Source organism: Sphaeramia orbicularis, chromosome 19, assembly GCF_902148855.1.
Source record: "Sphaeramia orbicularis chromosome 19, fSphaOr1.1, whole genome shotgun sequence".
Taxonomy (NCBI): domain Eukaryota; kingdom Metazoa; phylum Chordata; class Actinopteri; order Kurtiformes; family Apogonidae; genus Sphaeramia; species Sphaeramia orbicularis.
In genome coordinates, this window is record NC_043975.1 from 1892083 (window position 1) to 1904582 (window position 12500).

Sequence of the window (12500 nt, forward strand, 5' to 3'; positions counted from 1 at the left end):
ACAATACAGTTTCAGTTAGTTATCATTTTTTCTTTTAACTATAGTCTTTATTTTTATTTCAGTTAACAAAATGTTTTATAATTCTAGTTTTAGTCATTTCATTAGTTTTCATTAATGATAATAACCTTGGTGTGTGTGTGTGTGTGTGTGTGTGTGTTTGTTTTAACCTGTGTGTGTTGGTGACTGGGTTCATAGGTCACTCATTTCACTGTCTGTGGGAACCTTGGCTTTGGTTTGTGTTGCAAAATGGAACAAATATTTTCCATGATGAGCAGAAAAAACACCCACATGAAAAGAAAAGTGCGTCGTCTGTAATGAGTATGTGTAATACCACCGACGGCCACTAGGCACTGCTCCGTAAACCTGACCCCCATAGACTTTACTGAGGAAGTGAACTGGGCTTTTTTGTTTTGTTTTGTGTTTTCCCAGGAGTCTTTCTGGTTTTACTGCTTATATTCTTATTTTTAATATTATTCTTTCATAGTCAACAGGCTGACATCTGCAAATCTGTCTTTTTATCTTAAAAATTGTTGAAACAATTCATCTTTCATCAGAATTAATTTCCATCCAACATCTGATCAATTTATAGTTTCAGATCTAAACAATAATATTAACAAAGTTCACACTAATATGGCTTCAAAGAACAAAAGATTATATAATGATCATAATGTGAATATACTGGGAAAAAAACATCCAATTCAATTTCAATTTGTGTATGTGCATGGGTATGTATATGTGTGTATGCATATATGTGCATGGGTATGTATATGTGTGTATGCATATATGTGCATGGGTATGTATATGTGTGTATGCATATATGTGCATGGGTATGTATATGTGTGTATGCATATATGTGCATGGGTATGTATATGTGTGTATGCATATGCATGGTATGTAGTATATGTGTATGCATGTATGTGCATGTATGTATGTATGTATGTATGTATGTGTGTGTATGTTTATGTTTATGTTTATGTTTACGCATTTGGCAGACGCTTTTTTCCAAAGCGACTTACAGGGGAAAACCAATTAAATCACTCAATCAATCAAATTTTATTTATATAGCGCCAGATCACAAAAAAGTTATCTCTTGACATAGAGTTGGTCAAAATCAGACTCTAAGTCAATTCTACAGAAACCCAACAGAATCCTCCTGGAGCAAACACTTGTGACTGGTGACAGTGGCGAGGAAAAACTTCCCTTTAACAGCAGAAACCTGGAGCAGACCCAGACTCCTGGAGGATGGCCGTCTGCCTGGACCAGTTGGGGTTAAGAGAGAGTAGAGAAGGGAAAAAGAGAGCGATGTATGTATATGTATATGATCAGTGTTTTTCTAGTAACAACAAAAACATAAATTTCAGCAGAAATGTTTAGTTCCTGCTGCATATTTAAACCTTAAATCACAAAGATTTAACAATTAAGACAAAGTAATTTTATGTAAAAATAGAATAATGTCTTTTCCATGGTTGCTATGGTGAAGTGTGTTTGCCTGTTTTCAGAACATCATCCCATTGAAATGAACAGAGAGTTTGGACAGGTTTTAGTTTTCAGATTATTTTATTTATTGGACCTTCCTGTTTGTTGAACAGGCTGTGCAGTGAAGGATTATGGGAATCTGCAGTTCGAGGAGTTCGCCGACGACGAGCCGGTGGGCGTGGTGAAGAACGCAAAGGCGGTGGGCAGCGCCAACCAGAGCTGTCGGAGGCGGTGCACGCCTAAAGAAGGACGGACACACCTCTGTGATGCTGGGAGGAGACCACAGGTGGGCGTCTACACCTGAGAGCAGTGGATTGTGGGTAAATGGACAGGTTTAAGGGTCACATGATAAATCTGAGGAGTTTAAGAGGAAAACCAATGAAAAACTCTACAATCAACATCGCACTGAGATATTTTCTGTAATAATTTACCTTTACTTTAATATTTTTAGATGAATAATGTTCACATTTCAGTTCAAACATATGATATAGAGTTTTATCAGATATAATAGAAAAAAGTGTCACAGTTAAGAGGCTGGAATCTGCAAATATTTGTCTCTTTATCTTGGAGCAAAAATTAAAAAAAAAAAAAATCAGATTTCCTTCAATTAATACAATCATAGTTTCAGATTATTATTAAAAAGTTTGTTTGTTTGTTGTTTTTTTTTTTTAATCACAAAAATTTGGTTTCAGAATAAAAATTACTTGGGTATGATGAAGTAAAACATAAAAAATACACAAAACACAACTGAAACCTGCAGATATTTGGCTTTTTTTTTAATAACTACAATAATTATCCAAATTCTTTTTTTTTCATCAACTAATAAACTTACTTTTGCAAATCAACAACAATTTTATGTTTAAAAATTTGAAATATTTGTTTTTTTCAAGCTACAAAGAATTGACTAAAAACATGGTTTATACTATTTGTGAAGCTTAATCCTGTAAATACTCAAATCAAAGTTTTTATATTCACAAAATTGTTCACAATTTACTATCAAAGAACAAATTTCACTAAAATATTCTTACAGCAGTGTGATGAAGTAAACCATCAAATTCTCATATTTCAGAAGCTGAATTCTGTAAATATTGAGCTCTTTGATTGAAAATTGATTATCATCGTCCTTTTTTTCTGTTAACTGATAACTTTATGCTTGAAAACCACAAATAATTGGTTTCAAACTACAGAGAATCCACTAAAAACATGGTTCATATTCGTATGTAATGAAGACGCAGCATGAAAGGGTCATATTTCTGAAGCTTTGTCCTGTAAATTTGTCTCATTTGTGTGAAAAGTCTCATTATTCCAGGCTGATTAGACAGAACCCAGTGGTTTACAGACGACTGACTGGAATAAAGCGTCTGTTCCTCCTGGGTTCGGCTTCTTCAGACGTGCTTTCACGTTCACGTGTTGGTCTGTGATTTGTTGACTTTGGAAACAGTTGGTTCACATTCTGTCAATAATAAACCACACACCTCACGCTGATGCACAGACGCATCCATGATATTCAGTCAACTCCAGCCGCCACTTCAGCCTCGAATGGACACAGAGTACACAGTAATCCCAAAGAACCAAAGTAATAGTAATAACAGTAATTACAGTACACAATAATACCAATAACAAGAGTACACAATTGCAATAGCAATAAGAGTACACAATCACAATAGTAATTAGAGTGCACAATCAGAATAACTAGAGTACACAATCACAAAAGTAATTAAAGTACACAATCACAATAGTAATTAGAGTACACAATCACAATAGTAAGCGTGTTGTTAGCATGTTGTTAGTGTGTCGTTAGTGTGTCATTAGTGTGTTGTTAGTATGTTTTAGCGTGTCACCAGTGTGTTGTTAATGTGTTGTTAGTGTCATCCATGTTTTTTAGCATGTTGTTAGTATGTTGTTAGTGTGTTGTTAGTGTGTCATTAGCATGTTGTTAGTGTTTCATACCGTGTTGTTAGTGTGTTGTTAGTGTGTCATTAGCATGTTGTTAGTGTGTCATTAGCGTGTTGTTAGTGTGTCATTAGCATGTTGTTAGTGTGTCATTAGTGTGTTGTTAGTGTGTCATTAGTGTGTTGTTAGTGTGTCATTAGCGTGTTGTTAGTGCGTCATTAGCTTGTTGTTAGTGTGTTGTTAGTGTGTCATTAGCATGTTGTTAGTGTGTTGTTAGCGTGTTGTTAGTGTGTCATTAGCATGTTGTTAGTGTGTTGTTAGTGTGTCGTTAGTGTGTCGTTAGTTTGACATCAGTGTGTCATTAGCGTGTTGTTAGCATGTTGTTAGTATGTCGTTAGTGTGTTGTTAGTGTGTGTTTTGTGTCATTAGCATGTTGTTAGTGTGTTGTTAGTGTGTTTTTTGTGTGTCATTAGCATGTTGTTAGTGTGTTGTTACCGTGTTGTTAGTGTGTTGTTAGTGTGTGTTTTGTGTCATTAGCATGTTGTTAGTATGTTGTTAGTGTGTTGATAGTGTGTCATTAGCATGTTGTTAGTGTGTTGTTACCGTGTTGTTAGTGTGTTGTTAGTGTGTCATTAGCATGTTGTTAGTGTGTCATTAGCGTGTTGTTAGTGTGTCATTAGCATGTTGTTAGTGTGTCATTAGTGTGTTGTTAGTGTGTCATCAGTGTGTTGTTAGTGTGCATTAGCGTGTTGTTAGTGCGTCATTAGCTTGTTGTTAGTGTGTTGTTAGTGTGTCATTAGCATGTTGTTAGTGTGTTGTTCGTGTTTAGTGTGTCATTAGCATGTTGTTATGTGTTGTTAGTGTGTCGTTAGTGTGTCGTTAGTTTGACATCAGTGTGTCATTAGCGTGTTGTTAGCATGTTGTTAGTATGTCGTTAGTGTGTTGTTAGTGGTGTTTTGTGTCATTAGCATGTTGTTAGTGTGTTGTTAGTGTGTTTTTTGTGTGTCATTAGCATGTTGTTAGTGTGTCGTTAGTTTGACATCAGTGTGTCATTAGCATGTCGTTAGCGTGTTATTAGCGTTGTTAGTGTGTTGTTAGTGTGTTGTTAGTGTGTTGTTACTTTGACATCAGTGTGTCATTAGCGTGTTGTTAGTGTGTCGTTAGTTTGACATCAGTGTGTCATTAGCATGTTGTTAGCGTGTTGTTAGTGTGTTGTTACTTTGACATCAGTGTGTCATTAGCGTGTTGTTAGTGTGTCGTTAGTTTGACATCAGTGTGTCATTAGCATGTTGTTAGCGTGTTGTTGTGTGTTGTTAGTGTGTTGTTACTTTGACATCAGTGTGTCATTAGCATGTTGTTAGTGTCGTTAGTTTGACATCAGTGTGTAGCATTTGTTAGTGTGTCGTTAGTTTGACATCAGTGTGTCATTAGCATGTTGTTAGTGTGTCATTAGTTTGACATCAGTGTGTCATTAGCATGTTGTTAGCGTGTTGTTAGTGTGTTGTTACTTTGACATCAGTGTGTCATTAGCATGTTGTTAGTGTGTCGTTAGTTTGACATCAGTGTGTCATTAGCATGTCGTTAGCATGTTATTAGCGTTTGTTAGTGTTGTTAGTGTGTTGTTACTTTGACATCAGTGTGTCATTAGCATGTTGTTAGTGTGTCGTTAGTTTGACATCAGTGTGTCATTAGCATGTCGTTAGCGTGTTATTAGCATGTTGTTAGTGTGTTGTTAGTGTGTTGTTAGTGTGTTGTTACTTTGACATCAGTGTGTCATTAGCATGTTTTTGTGTCGTTAGTTTGACATCAGTGTGTCATTAGCATGTTGTTAGCGTGTTGTTAGTGTGTTGTTAGTGTGTTGTTACTTTGACATCAGTGTGTCATTAGTATGTTTTTAGTGTGTCGTTAGTTTGACATCAGTGTGTCATTAGCATGTTGTTAGCGTGTTGTTAGTGTGTTGTTAGTGTGTTTTTGTGTGTCATTAGCATGTTGTTAGTGTCGTTAGTTTGACATCAGTGTGTCATTAGCATGTTGTTAGCGTGTTGTTAGTGTGTTGTTAGTGTGTTGTTACTTTGACATCAGTGTGTCATTAGCGTGTCGTTAGCATGTTGCTGTTTCCGTACTCAGCCTGGCCATCGGTTCCATCCACGGCCACGCGGCGGCGGTGGGAGAGCTGAGCGTGGTGTGGGTGGACGCACACGCTGACATCAACACGCCGATGACCACGGAGACGGGAAACCTGCACGGACAGCCCATGTCCTTCCTACTGCGAGAGCTCAGGTCAAAGGTCAGCCATGTTTACGTCCTGTGTGTTTTTTATTGGTTTTTGTCGTTTACATATTGTTACGTTCTTTTTTGTGTTATTTTCACTGTTATGTTACGTGTCCTTTTTTTTTTTTTTTTTTTACCTCATTCTCACTTTTCTTTTACATTTTCACTGTTAAATTTTTTTTGTTATTTTCACTTTGTTGCATGTTTGTTTGTTTGTTTTTTGCTAGTTTCACTGTTTTGTACATTTTTAGTTTTTTTACATCATCACTTTGTCACTTCTTTTACATTCTCACTTTGTTCATTTTATATTTTCATCTTACATTTTTCCCTTATATTTTCTTTTTATTACATTTGTTTTACGATATTTTCACTTCGTAACATTTGTTTTTTGTTCTTTTCATTTGGCTTTAAATAGTTTCCATCCTTTTGTATTTTTTTACATTTCAAATTCATTGTTTTATGTTGGTTTTTTTGTTTTCCACCCAGCTTCTTTTTACTTTTAGCTCATTTTTTAACTCCCACCACCTCATAACAACTGTTTGACCTGTTTGTCGTTCTTCAGACTCCCACTTTACCGAACTTCTCGTGGATCAAACCGTGCGTTTCGGCCAAAAACCTGGTTTACATCGGACTGAGGGACGTGGATCCGGCAGAGCAGTAAGAGCCTCATTTATCTGCTTTATTATAAAGTCCTTAAATGTGGGAATTGTGGAAATGTGGGATTGTCTTTCTCAACTCACCATATATTTTTATTAGTAAGTTTTTATTTTTATCAATTACTAGAAATTTCAGGCGACCCCATGTGGGGTCCCGACCCCCAGGTTGAAAACCACTGCCATAGACACTAGAATGCACTGCAGTGTTGACAGCGCTGGTTTTCTAGGAGCTGTTTTTTTTGTTACATTTTTGGATGAGTTCATGGGTAAAAGTGGAGGTTTGGTTGGTGGTACTTCAGCTGCAGTTTCTCTGTTTTACCCACAGATGAACTCTAATCGTAGACTGCAACTCAGTGTTTTCAACCTTGGGGTCGGGACCCCACATGGGGTCACCTGGAATTTCTAGTAATTGACTGAGAAAACTGGAGAAAACGCTTATGTAAAGATCTGCTTTTAGGTCAAATATTTGAGTATATTTTTAATTTATTACAATTTTATTTTATATACTTAATATTTGGAACCAATATTCACTTTTAAAGTCTTTGAAAAGGTTCATGAAGCATCTTTTGTTATTTATGCAATAAATTATATACATTTTTCAAATCGGATTTTATATTTTTTGTGTATTTTTTGTCCTTTTGTGTTTTTATTGTAGGTTAAAGTGAAACAATAATAGGCAGATGATATAGATGAAGTTGTGCTGAAAAAAAAGATCCCAAACATGGGGATAGTAAACATTTCTTTATATAGTATGTAAAGACAAAACCAAAAGAAGTCAAAAGAGCCAAAATCGGCTCAGACCCCTGGCGGTCCAGATGCTGCAGCTCTTTATAATTCACAGTTTCAGTTCTTGTTCGTTCAGTTTTAATTGTCAGCCTTGTAAATCACAGCTGGACTGACTGGACATATTCTGACCAAGGAACATAAAATTAATTTCAGCAAAAAAAATGTCTCTGTTGTGAAAGTCTGGGGTCGTCAGACATGTGTGATCCTAAAATGGGGTGATGAGCCAGAACAGGTCTGGAACCACTGGTCCTACTAGTGCACACATGAACAGGGTTTTCTTCTGGTCTGTGTCTGTGTCGGTCTGATGTGGTCCCAGTTTCATCCTGAAGCTCCTGGGTGTGAAGGCCTTTTCCATGACAGAGGTGGATCAGCTGGGCATCTCCAGGGTCATGGAGCAAACCTGCGACTACCTGTGTGACAAGTAAGACCCTCTGAAACGGACCTGTGGGAAACTGACGAAGCAGAACTGATGCTTCTGGAAGAGGTCCTGTGGTTTGGAATGGTTTTTCAGCTGGTTCCACTGGTGCAGCAGAACAAAGACAAAGCATGTGATCAGAAACGGACATGTTTACACATCTGTAGTATAATACTGGAAGAACTCACAGCGTGTGTGTGTGTGTGTGTGTGTGTGTGTGTGTGTGTGTGTGTGTGTGAGAGTTTGTGTGTGTATCTCTGTGTGTGCGTGTATAGGTGTGTGTATGTGTGTATGTGAGTGTGTCTATCTATCTATCTATCTATCTATCTATCTATCTATCTATCTATCTAATCTATCTATCTATCTATCTATCTATCTATCTATCTATCTATCTATCTATCTATCTATCTATCTTTCTTTCTTTCTTTCTTTCTTTCTTTCTTTCTATCTCCTCTTCCCCTTTTCTCTATTCTTTTGTTGCTCTTTACATTTATTATCTTTTTCATTGTAATATGATGTTGTCATTGTTGTTGTTTGTCACTACTCTGTTGTTATTGTTTTGGTTTGTTTATTTGTTTGATTGTCCCTTTGTTTATGTGTTGTTGTTGTTTTTCTGTCCACATTGTCTTCTTAACTATCACTAATTTAATATAATAAATAAATATATAAATGAATAAATAAAAAAATGTGATTCTTGAAGATTTTGTGTTGTTTTATGTTTTTTTAAAATATGAAAACATGTCCGTTTCTATAATCTTCCTGCTGCACCAGTGGTCACCGTTGGAAACCACATGAAAAACACAAAGAACAGGAAATGTTTGAGTTCCAGAGTTTACCCAGACGTACGTTTACACATGTCCAACCAAAGCCTCTTCTAAAGTCACAGTAACACTGGTCTGTTACAGAGTGCAGAAACCAATTCACCTGAGTTATGACGTGGATGCTGTCGACCCGTCTGTTACCCCGGCAACAGGGACGCCTGTGATTGGAGGACTGACCTACAGGGAGGGGCTTTACGTCACTGAGTATCTGTGTCAGACAGGTGAGTACAAATACTGACCAAGGTTATTATCATTACAGAAAACTAACGAAAGGACGAAAACTAGAATTGTAGAAACATTATCGTTAACTGAAATAAATCAAAACTATAATTAAAAGAAAAAAATGATAACGAACTGAAACTGTGTTTACAAAACTAACTAAAACTTACAAAATTATGGATAAATTCCCTTCTTTTTCGTCTTTGTCGATGTTGGATTGATACGAAATCGATTTATTCCCTTCAGCAATTTTAGCTGCTGGCACCATATGACATTTAAGGGTCCGTCACTGTGTTCACTTGTAGTTTCCAGTCGTCTTCTGGTCCCCACTCTACCTGGAAACATGGAGACTAAAGCAGCAGAGTCCTGTCTGGGATTGATTTGAATAGGAGCACAGAGAAGAAGAGAAAAGATATGAAAAAAAAACCTAAAACTAAACTAAAACTAAGCATTTAGAAAATAACGAAAATGAATAAAACTAGCAAACCTGCTCTAAAAACAAATTAAAACTAATTAAATTAGAGAAAAAAAGTCAAAACTAAATAAAACTAAACTATAATGAAAAATCCAAAACTTTCAAACCTTCTTCACTTTTGATAAAGTACAATGTAGTAATCTGCTCATGCTGGGCCTTAAATGTTTTTTTTTGTGAGACATGTCATATCTTCAGGGTGCTTTGCACTATGAAAGGTCAAATTACAGGTCAAAGGTCACCCAAATGGTCCAAATGCATATTTGATGGAATGAAGCTGTTCATGTGGGTTCTTCCAAATGTTGGGCTCAGGTTCTGTCCTCAGAACACATCTACTGACCACAAACAACTGACATTCAACACAACTGTTTCCTCATGTATTCTCCACACAGACATGAACAAAGAACAGACGGTAGTTTCACATGACGCTGACATTTACATGTATGTGTCCTGTTGTGGGCGACACAGTGGTGCAGTGGATAGACCTGGAGCCTCAGACAGAAGGTCCTGGGTTCCATTCCAACACGCCCATGGGGGTGGGACCTTTAGTCCATGGGGGTGGGACCTTTCTGTGTGGCGCTTACATGTTCTCCTCGTGTCTGCGTGGGTTCTCTCTGGTACTCTGGCTCCTCCCACCATCCAAACACATGCTCTGATAGGTTCATGGGTTCATCTAAATCACCCACAGGTGTGAATGTGACAGTGACTGTTTGTCTGTATATGTTCAGTCTGTGATGAACTGGTCACATGTCCAGGATGAACCCCGCTTCACCCATAGGTAGCTGGGATAGGCTCCGCCCTGTGACCCTAGTGAGGATAAAGCAGGTTCAGAAAATGAATGAATGAATAAAGTGTTAGTGATTCCCTCCTAAATGTGTGCTAGTGTTTCCACAATAATGGCGGCAAATTCAAATGTTTCTGTCCATGTCTGAATCTTTAGTCTGTACTGTGTCTGTAAAGGCCAAAGGCCTGGGGGGGTCCCACCAGGAAACCAGAGGAACAGAACTGAGGACAGATTTGATCAATGTCAGAATGGTATGAATTTTTGAAAAAAATAGTCGTTTTGGTGACCTTTAACCTCCAACATGACCTTTAACCTCCAACATGACCTTTAACCTCCAACATGACCTTGACATCAGACTGTTCCTAGTCCACAGTACTCTTATGGTACAGTCTGGCACTGACAAGATCATGAACTGTCCCATCATGAACAGATTTATACACTGCACTGGACAAAAGAGTGGAGAAACTGGGAAGGCATCAGTTTTCAGAGTTAAAAAAGTAATTTTCAGGGAGGGGGGTGTGTGTGTGTGTGTGTGTGTGTGAGTGTGTGTGTGTGTGTGTTGTGGGTGTTGTGTGAGGGTGTGTGTGGGGGGGGGGGTTTGGATGAAAATTTCAAAAAAATTACACAGGAGTGTTTGGAACATCTTGTTGCATCAGAAAATCAGGGGTAATGTGGTATTTGATATTAACACCCCCCCCTACTATTATAACCTTGGTGTGTGTGTGTGTGGTGTGTGTGTGTGTGTGTGTGTGCAGGTCGTCTGTCTGCTGTGGCATGGTGGATGTCAACCCCCTTCGTGGACAGACTGAACAGGAAGTCCAGTCCACGTGGGCACCGCCGTCGACCTGCTGCTCGGCTGCTTCGGGCGCCAGCGTGAAGGAAACCACGCCCCCGATTACCAATTACCACTGCCTTAACGTGACACTGAGCCCTCCCGCTGCACCCCTGAACGTCTCACGAACCCCTTCACTGTCTATGATCAGAGCAACACAATCAGAAACGCTGTTAACATGATGTCCTGAACCTCACACTGTGGTTTATTACTGATGACTGTGATGGAAAGAAAAACATGAATCTGAAAAAAGATGCACTTTGTGATTTAATTTACAATCGAGATATGTATTTTTTAAATGAAATGCAGCTTTTTAAAATGTGTAAATGTCCTGTTTTTTAAGATTCTTGTGCAAATAAAAAGAGCAGTTTCTGTTAAAGAACACATTGCAAATGCTGATATATTTGATGTGTATGATAGTGACTTTTTTCGTGATGATTAAAGCAGTTATTGTTTATTAAAATGGTTTTGGGACTTTTTTGGGTCAAAGCTTTCAAGGTTGGATGACTACGTTGATAAATATGGGATACTAAATGATCATCAGTACGGGTTTAGGAGAAATCGATCAACATCTCCAGCAGTAAGGGAATTTACAGAAACTTTATTAACAGTGGTGGATCAGAAACAGCATACTGTTGGTGTTGTTATCGACTTACAGAAAGCATTTGACACAACTGATCATTCAATTATTACTTCAGAAATGTGAAATGTATGGCGTAAGAGGTGTGGCACAAAACTGGTTAAAAAGTATTTAAAAATAGGTTCCAGTATGTAACAAATGGAGAATACAGATTCACAACTTAGAAAAAGTAACATGTGGGGTCCACAAGGTTCAGTTCTGGGGACCTAAGTCATTTATACTCTATTTAAATTATATTCATATGGCAACTAATGAGTTCAAATTTGCAGATTGCAGATGATACTAATTTGCTTTATTCGAGACAAATATGAAACAAAATATTAGAACCTGTGGAAAAGGAATTGATCAAGTTAAAAAAAAAAGGTTTTGACATAAATAATAAAGCTATTAAATAAGTTATCACTTAATGAAGATAAAACAAAATGGATGTTTTTTGGTGGTGTTAGGGTAAATATGATATAAAAACTGAAAATTAATGGAATTGAATTGAAAGGGTGTGTGAAACAAAATTTTTGGGAGTGATTATTGAGCATAAACTCTGTTGGAAACCACAAATAGAAGGTGTATCAAATGTAAAATGTCCAAGGCTGTTGCGATTCTTTATAAAACTTGAGATTTGTTAAAACAAGAAATTGTTTTTGCATATACTTGTTTTGTTCACTTGTAATGTCATATATGTCAGACTGTGTGGAATATGGGGGCAATCTGTATAAAACTAATATAGACCCGATAATTAAACTCCAAAGAAAAAAGCTAGCATTTTTTGTAGAATCTGGTTTATTAAATGTTTTTTGATATTGTATATTTAAAAACAATGGAAATTATGTTTCGTGCTAAAAGTAAAAGTCTTCCTGTTTGTATTCAGAAAAATTTTAAGTTAAGAGAAGGGAATCATAATTTAAGAGGGATGTTTATGTTTGAAACATGTAAAGTCAGAACAAACGTTAAATATCGTGTTTCTGTTATTGGGGTCAGATTATGGAACCAGCTGAAGGATGAACTGAAACTGTGCAGCTCACTGTTGAGTTTCAAAAAAGCTTTGAGTTGTCAGATTCTCCAGGACTCTGAAAGTCACATGATTTCAGAGGGACTTAAGAAACTGGATGTAGACTAATTGTGTTAATGTTTTTTTCTGCTGAAACTTCAGGTGTGGAGTTGGAGGAAGGATGGGAGAAGGAGAAGCAGAAATAAACCTTTGGCTTCAGCTTCTTTTTCAGTCATCAATTGTGTTAATT

General features: G+C 37.1%; 1 pseudogene; it reads left to right on the plus strand.

The window, feature by feature from the left end:
- Positions 1 to 10861, plus strand: part of LOC115410437 (arginase-1-like) — a 17370-nt pseudogene extending 6509 nt beyond the window's left edge.
- Positions 10862 to 12500: the final 1639 nt, after the last annotated feature.